This window comes from Apteryx rowi, unplaced genomic scaffold (assembly GCF_003343035.1).
Source record: "Apteryx rowi isolate R43461 unplaced genomic scaffold, aptRow1 scaffold_379, whole genome shotgun sequence".
NCBI lineage: Eukaryota > Metazoa > Chordata > Aves > Apterygiformes > Apterygidae > Apteryx > Apteryx rowi.
The window spans coordinates 631,754-638,240 of NW_020450296.1; the positions used below are offsets into that span (position 1 = coordinate 631,754).

Sequence of the window (6,487 nt, forward strand, 5' to 3'; positions counted from 1 at the left end):
GTTACTGTGTGTTTGTGCATGTTGGGGGGGCATGTGTGCGTGTTCGTGTGTGTTTGCGCATGCTGCTGTGTGCACGTCTGCATGCTCGTGTGTGTGCATGTTCATGTGTGTTTGTGCATCTTGGTGTGTGCATGTGTGCTTGTTAGTGTGTGTGCGTGCTTGTGTGTGTGTGCATGTTGGTGTGTGCATGTGTGCTTGTTAGTGTGTGTGTGTGCATGCTTGTGTGTGTGTGTGCATGTTGGTGTGTGCAGATGTGCATGTTTATGTGTGTTTGTGCATGTTAGTGTCCGTGCACGCTTGCGTGTGTTTGCTTGCTGGTGTGTGCAGGTTAGTGTGTGTTTGGYGCGTGGTGGGCGGATGTGCATGTGTTTGTGTGCATGTGTGTTGGTCTGTGTGGGTGTGCGCATGGGGGTGTGTGTGCATTCATGTATGTATATGGGTGTGCGTGCTGGCGTGTGCACACACGCTGGCGTGCTTGCACAGGTGTGCATGTTGGTCTCGGTGCGTGCTTGCATGTTGARGGGTGTGTGYGTATGCGTGTGCATGCATGTTGGTGTGTGCATGTCAGTGTGCATCCGTATGGGTGCGTGGTGGGGAGGCTGTGTGCTTGTGCGGGTGCAGGGGGGTGTTTCTGTGTGTGTTGGGGTGTGCGCGTGTGCATACGAGCGTCTGTGCACGCTGCGGGTGTGCATTTGCACGTCTGTGTGCGAGTGTGCATGTGTGCGCTGGGCCACCCTGCKCACGGGGCTGTGGCTGTTCGGGTGTCTGGACGTGCTGGGTGTGCRTGCCGGCTGCCGGGTCGTTAGCGCGGGGCGCTAACGGGGGATCCCGGCCGGGGGGGAGCTGCGCAGGGGCCGCGCCGGAGCCACCGGCTGCCGGCCGGTGCCCGGGATGCAGCGGGGCCGGGACCGCTTGGCGCCTCTGCTCTTCCGGGCAGTTTCTCCTCTCCGCAACACATATATATACTTTTATCTTTTCCTCCTCCTATTTCGCTTTTGAAAACTTTATAAGCTCCAACTAAAGGCCCTGGATATCAGCGGCTCAAAAAATCCTCTTGCCTCCAGGCTCCCGGGAAGGGAAGCTTTCCAAGCGGAGCGGAGCGGGCTGAGCCCTTGGTGGAGGCAGAAGCTTCGGCTTTCATGGGTTTTTGTTGTTGTTGTTGCTGCTGCTGGAGTTTTTTTTTTTTTTTTAATAGAATTTCTAGCCCTGAGGGTTTTAGAGAAAACATTGCAAATGGGAACCAGCGCTCGGCCGCCTGCCTGAGTCAGCAGGCAGCTTCGGCGGCTGCTCCGAGCGGTGCCAAGGGGGTAGGAGAGCCCGAGCCACCGGCCGGGGCCTTCGCCGCCTCCTCCTCTTCCTCTCGGCCTTTGCCGGGGGGCTTTTGGCCGCAGCTCCCCTCGGAGCGCGGCAGCGCCGGGGCTGTGGCCGGCGGGTTTCACCCCTGCGGCGCCGGGGCGGTTTGGGGGTCCCCGGGGCAGAGGCCTCGGCCCCCGCGGGGCTGTAGCTGGGCTCCGGCGCTGGATTCGGCGGCTCCGTGCTGCCCTCTGCCGAAGCTGGCTCGGCTCCGGCGCCCGCCGCGGAGCCCCGAGCTGCCTCCCCGCGCTGCATCCCGCTCTCCCTCCTCATCCTCTCCCCGCTTCCCCCCCTCCAGGGCTTCATGCAGACGGGGGCAAAAAGCAACGCCAGCCCCGTGGGAATGCCCCTGGCTCCGGGAAGGCCACCTGCAGCAGGTTGGGAAGGAGCCAGGAGCTGAAATCGCTGCCGGGCGGCGCAGCAAGACCCGATCCCTATCCCACGGAGGCAGCGTCCAACCGAGGGCCCATCAACCCCGGCGTCGGGGCGGCAGCAGCAAACCCCCCCACCCCTGGTGCAGCTGGTCCGGGGTGCCGCTGCCCCGGCTGAGCCCATCACCGTGGCATCCTGCCGGTGCACCGCRCCGGGGCTGGCATCAGCGAGTTGTTTTCTCCGCTCGCCGAGCGCCGGAGGCAGAGCGGGAGCCCGCGGCGCGGCGGCCGCCGAAGCCCGTCTGCGCCGGCGATAGCAGCAGCGCTCGTCACGGTATTCAGACGGAGCCTGGTGCCTGCGCGCGGCTTCCCGAGCCCGGCGCGAGGCAGCCGCCCGCCTCCGCTCATTAGGAGYGGCGCGCCGGAGCCGAACGGCTAATGAAGCCGCTCGTTAGCCGGCCCCGGCAGCGAGGGTCCCGCGGGCTCCGGCGGCATTAGGAAAAGCGCCTCGGCGGGGAAAGGCGGGTGAATTCCTTCCCCGACTGAATAACCGGGTTGGCTGCAGAATTCCGCCCCGGCGCTCCCGACCCGCGCGAGGTCTCTTCGTTATTATTATTATTATTTTAAAAGCAATTACGAGGGAGCCTCCTCGCCGCRTTCGCCCGCTGCAGTGACCTCTATTCCGCAGTAATTAACTGCCTTCCGGGAGGGGAGGCAGCGGGCGCCGCTCGCCTGGATCCTGCCCGCTCGGCGGAYGGCGATTTGCGCCGAGCGGCAGGAAACTCGCTTCCCAAGGAAACGCGGCTGGGGCGGCCGCGCTCGCGCCTGTCTGTCCGTCCTTCGCCACGCCAACAACTTCCGATCTCTTTGGCGGATTTTAAACACGTCTTCACAAGCGGGTCAAAGTCACGGGGATAAAGGAGCTGCCGCAGGTGGGAGAGGAGGGGCGAAGGGGAGCTGGGAGACACGGCCTGCAGCCCGGGCGCTCAACCTGCCTACTAGACATCGGAGAATCCACATTAGGCACTGCGGGAAGCCAGCTGCCAAAGCCTCTCCTCATTGATGCTGTTTTTATTTAAATCCTTTTTTTTTGGAGTGCGGATGAGTGCTTGGGGAGGCATTCGCTAAACGGACACCGAGCATCCATCAGCGGCACGATCGCGGCGGTGCTCAGCGGCGCCGCCCCGGGCTCGYGCCCGCCGCCGCCTCCCTCGCCTCTAGGCCCGCCGCCGTCGGATGGACGCCGCTGCCTTTTATTTCATTTTTTTAATTTCTTCCCCCACTAATTTCGGGCGCGTGGCTGCGTCTCCTAGGGAGGGTTTTAATGTCGCGGGCGTTTGCGCAGCCCCGGCTCGGCTCCCGGCGCCCCGCCRCCAGCTGTGGCCAGCTGTGGCCAGCTGTTGCGGGCGCTCGGCCGGGGCCGATCGAGCTGCCTCCCTCGCAGGCGGCGCCTCGTCGCAGCGAACGCGCTTTGCYGTCGCATTCCTCCGCGAGGTCGCGGCACCGCTCGGGTGTTGGTTTCGTCGGCTCCGCCGCGGTGCCGGCAACGCGTCTCCGGTGAAACGGGGGGGGCGGCGCAAAACTGCAGGAGTCGCCCCGGGCTCGCGCGGGCGGGTTTAGGAGTTAGTGCTTCGGGAGAGCGTAGCTTTGCCTCCATCCGGGGGTCACGATGCACAGCGGCGCTCGGACGGCGCCGGCTTCATTACGGCCGGCCCGGGTAGAAATACGTCCCTCCGCGCTGCAGACGGGGAGAGCAACTCCCGGCAGCCGGCAGGGAGGATTTAGCCTCGCGGAGGGAGCTGCCAGCGCGTGCTTGCAGGGTCGCGATTACATAGGCAATAAAGCACGCGGCTAGCGCAGCATGCAATGCAGCATGCAATGCACCACGCAATGCAGCGTGCAATGTCCCATGCAATGCAGTGTGCAATGTCCCATGCAATGCAGCGTGCAATGCACCACGCAATGCAGCGTGCAATGTCCCGTGCAATGTCCCATGCAATGCCCCATGCAATGCAGCGTGCAATGCCCCATGCAATGCAGTGTGCAATGCCCCATGCAATGCAGCATGCAATGTCCCGTGCAATGTCCCATGCAATGCCCCATGCAATGCAGCGTGCAATGCCCCATGCAATGCAGTGTGCAATGTCCCATGCAATGCAGTGTGCAATGCCCCATGCAATGCAGCATGCAATGCCCCGTGCAATGCAGTGTGCAATGCCCGGCCAGCAATAAAACACAGGCAGCGACCCCACGGCCCCCCCTTGGGAGCAAAGCAACCCCACTGCTCGCAGGTTTTTGCGGGGAGCCGCTCTGAATCCCTCCAGCGGTGGGAAACAGCAGTGGTGCCCGATAGGACGCTGCGGGTGCAACCTGTGCCAAAGCGACACCCTTGGCYGTCCCGACACCCTCGGCCGTCCCGACAGGGCTCCACTTCCTAATCGTCCTTATTTGCCCGGTCCTAATTCATAAATCAGCAGGAGCGAGTAATTTCCCTGGGAGAGCGTTTAGACGGGAGATTGAATGAGCAATTTACTGGGAGCATTAAGACGGCACCGGATAACTTATTTATGAGAACTTTTTGACGGATCTGCCACTCAATAATTTATGCCACGCCGCATTTAGTCAGGGTCGCCAGTAAATAATTCACTTATTATAAACTATGGAATTTTTTTTAAGAGCTGCCGACTTATTATCTCGCGCTGCATCCGGGACCGTAAACATGCAGCCGATGACGTCCCCGCCGGAGCGGAGTCCTGCGCGCTGAGACCCGACACTGCTGCATGCTCGGTGCAGGGGTGGCTGCGCCGCCGCGGTGAAGGGGGCTCCGGCCACCCCCGGGGGGGATTTGGGGGGCTGCCGCAGCCAGGAGACCCCGGCCGAGCTGGGCCCCGGCCCTGCCGGCGCAGCGGGAGCGAGCGCGGGTGCGTGCTGCCACCTCTCGGGCAGAGCCGAGCTCCGGGGCCGGGAGAGTATTCTGCCTCAAACCTCTCTTTTCTCCCCCCTCGGACAAGGGGATGTTGGACGCTGCGGGATCCCCGGCCCCCGGGAGCCACCGCGCTTCCACATCCCGCGGGCCAAATGGAGCTGGAAGGGGAAGGAGGAACCGCGGCTGATGCGCTGAACGGGAGCAGCGGCGGCTCTGCAGCGCGGTGCCTCGAGCCCGCGGCGTCTTCCCGTCCTCCTCAACGGGGCCCGCGAAACGCGGCAAACGCTTCCCTTCATCCCCTTCCCTCTTCCCCCCTCCCTCCTTTCCTTCCCCCTCTCCCTCGGCTCTTGCTCCCTGGCGAGCGGCGGAAAGCGCCCGGCAGAGGGAAGGTCCCTTGCTGCAAACCGCTCCCTGCACGGCGAGCGAGCGGAGCCGCGGACGAAAGCCCGGATTCRTCGGCTCGGCCCTTGCTCCGGAGCGGAGGGTTTCAGCCTTGCAAGACGCCGCTTTTCCTTTGCAGCCTTAACTGGGTTTTGCTCCTCTGCCCGCGGCGAAGGGGCCGGGGCAGCCGCCGCTCCCGCCGTGCCTCAGTTTCCCCCGCCGCAGGGCAACTACGCGGCCTCTCTAGGGAAGACCCCAAACGGCGGCTTTTCGCACGTAGCCCCCTGCCGACGCGCGGAGCCGGGCGAAGCTCGGGCATCGCGTGGAAAAGGCGCCGAAGGAGCCACGGGAAGCGTCCCAGCTCCCCCACGCTGCGCCGCGTGACTCCTCTCCTACCACCACTTCCCTCTCGGCGGGGGGAAATACTTATTCCCAAACACCCGCAGTTCTGAGTTATCTTCTCCCAAAGTATTTCTGCTGTCGAAGGCTGATATAGGGAGAATTGCGTTTTCCGACGGCAGAAAGGAAACTCCGAGTTAGCTCTCRCTCGCTGCCCTCCCCTGCGGCTCCTAGAGCAAGTTAAAGCGTTACGAACAGAATATTTTTTCCTAGATTTGCAGCCTTTTCTTAAATATATACGCATCTTTTTTCAAAATAACTCCTTCTTAATGGCCCAATTGAAGCGATAGCTATAGCAGCAAAACCTTCGGCCTGCAGAAAGCATCGTTTGGTTTTGGCTTTGGCTGCTTGGGGGTTTTGTTCTTGCAACGAGGCTTTTTCTGACCCTGCAGCAAACCCTCCGCGCTCTTCGCACGAGAAAGCAAACCACATGCGAACGGCTCCCTGCAAAAAGCCTCGACGAGCTGCGCTGCAAAAGCCCCACAGCCCGGCCCGAGCCCCCCGCGGGGCGGCGCAGAGGCTGGACACAGCTCGCCACGCCGTGGGAGCTCGCCTTCTCCAAACCCGACAGGAAAGGGAACCAGCTCCCGCGGAAGCGTGACGCAGCTGCGGGCCAGCGCCTCCGGCCCCAGGTCCGACGCGGGGAGCCCCGAGGCCGCCCTGCCCGGGCAGCGCCGGGAGATGCTCATCCGTTGCATGGGATAAGGTGCTCTTCCAGCTCCCAAATCCCGGCCCGGGGCGTGCAAAGCCGGGCAGGAGTGCAGGAGACCCGGACGGCGGGGAGGGAGATGCCGCGTGCAGGGGCTTTGCCCGGGGTGCTGGACCCCCGTGCGCCAACTCGTGCCAAGCCTCATCCTGGGGCCRACGGGGTTGTCCCGGCTCTTTCCCGTTTGCAGGGAGACGCCGTGCAAGATGCTCGGAAGTCGCTTCTGCTCCGAGGCTGCTGAACGCAGGTCGCCGCGGGGCTTCTTCTGGCCCCACGTCAGGGCGCTCGACGCAGCTGCGGGCTGCAAGTCGTCGAAGCCTGCAGCAGCCCCGGAGCGTCGCACCTCCTCCT

The 6,487-nt window shown here is 63.3% G+C and overlaps 1 protein-coding gene across 1 annotated transcript in view; it reads right to left on the reverse strand.

Annotated features, from left to right (window-relative positions):
• Positions 1–6,487, reverse strand: part of KIRREL1 (kirre like nephrin family adhesion molecule 1) — a gene marked incomplete at its 5' end in the record, with an annotated part of 25,317 nt that overhangs the window by 17,678 nt on the left and 1,152 nt on the right. The window lies entirely within an intron of this gene.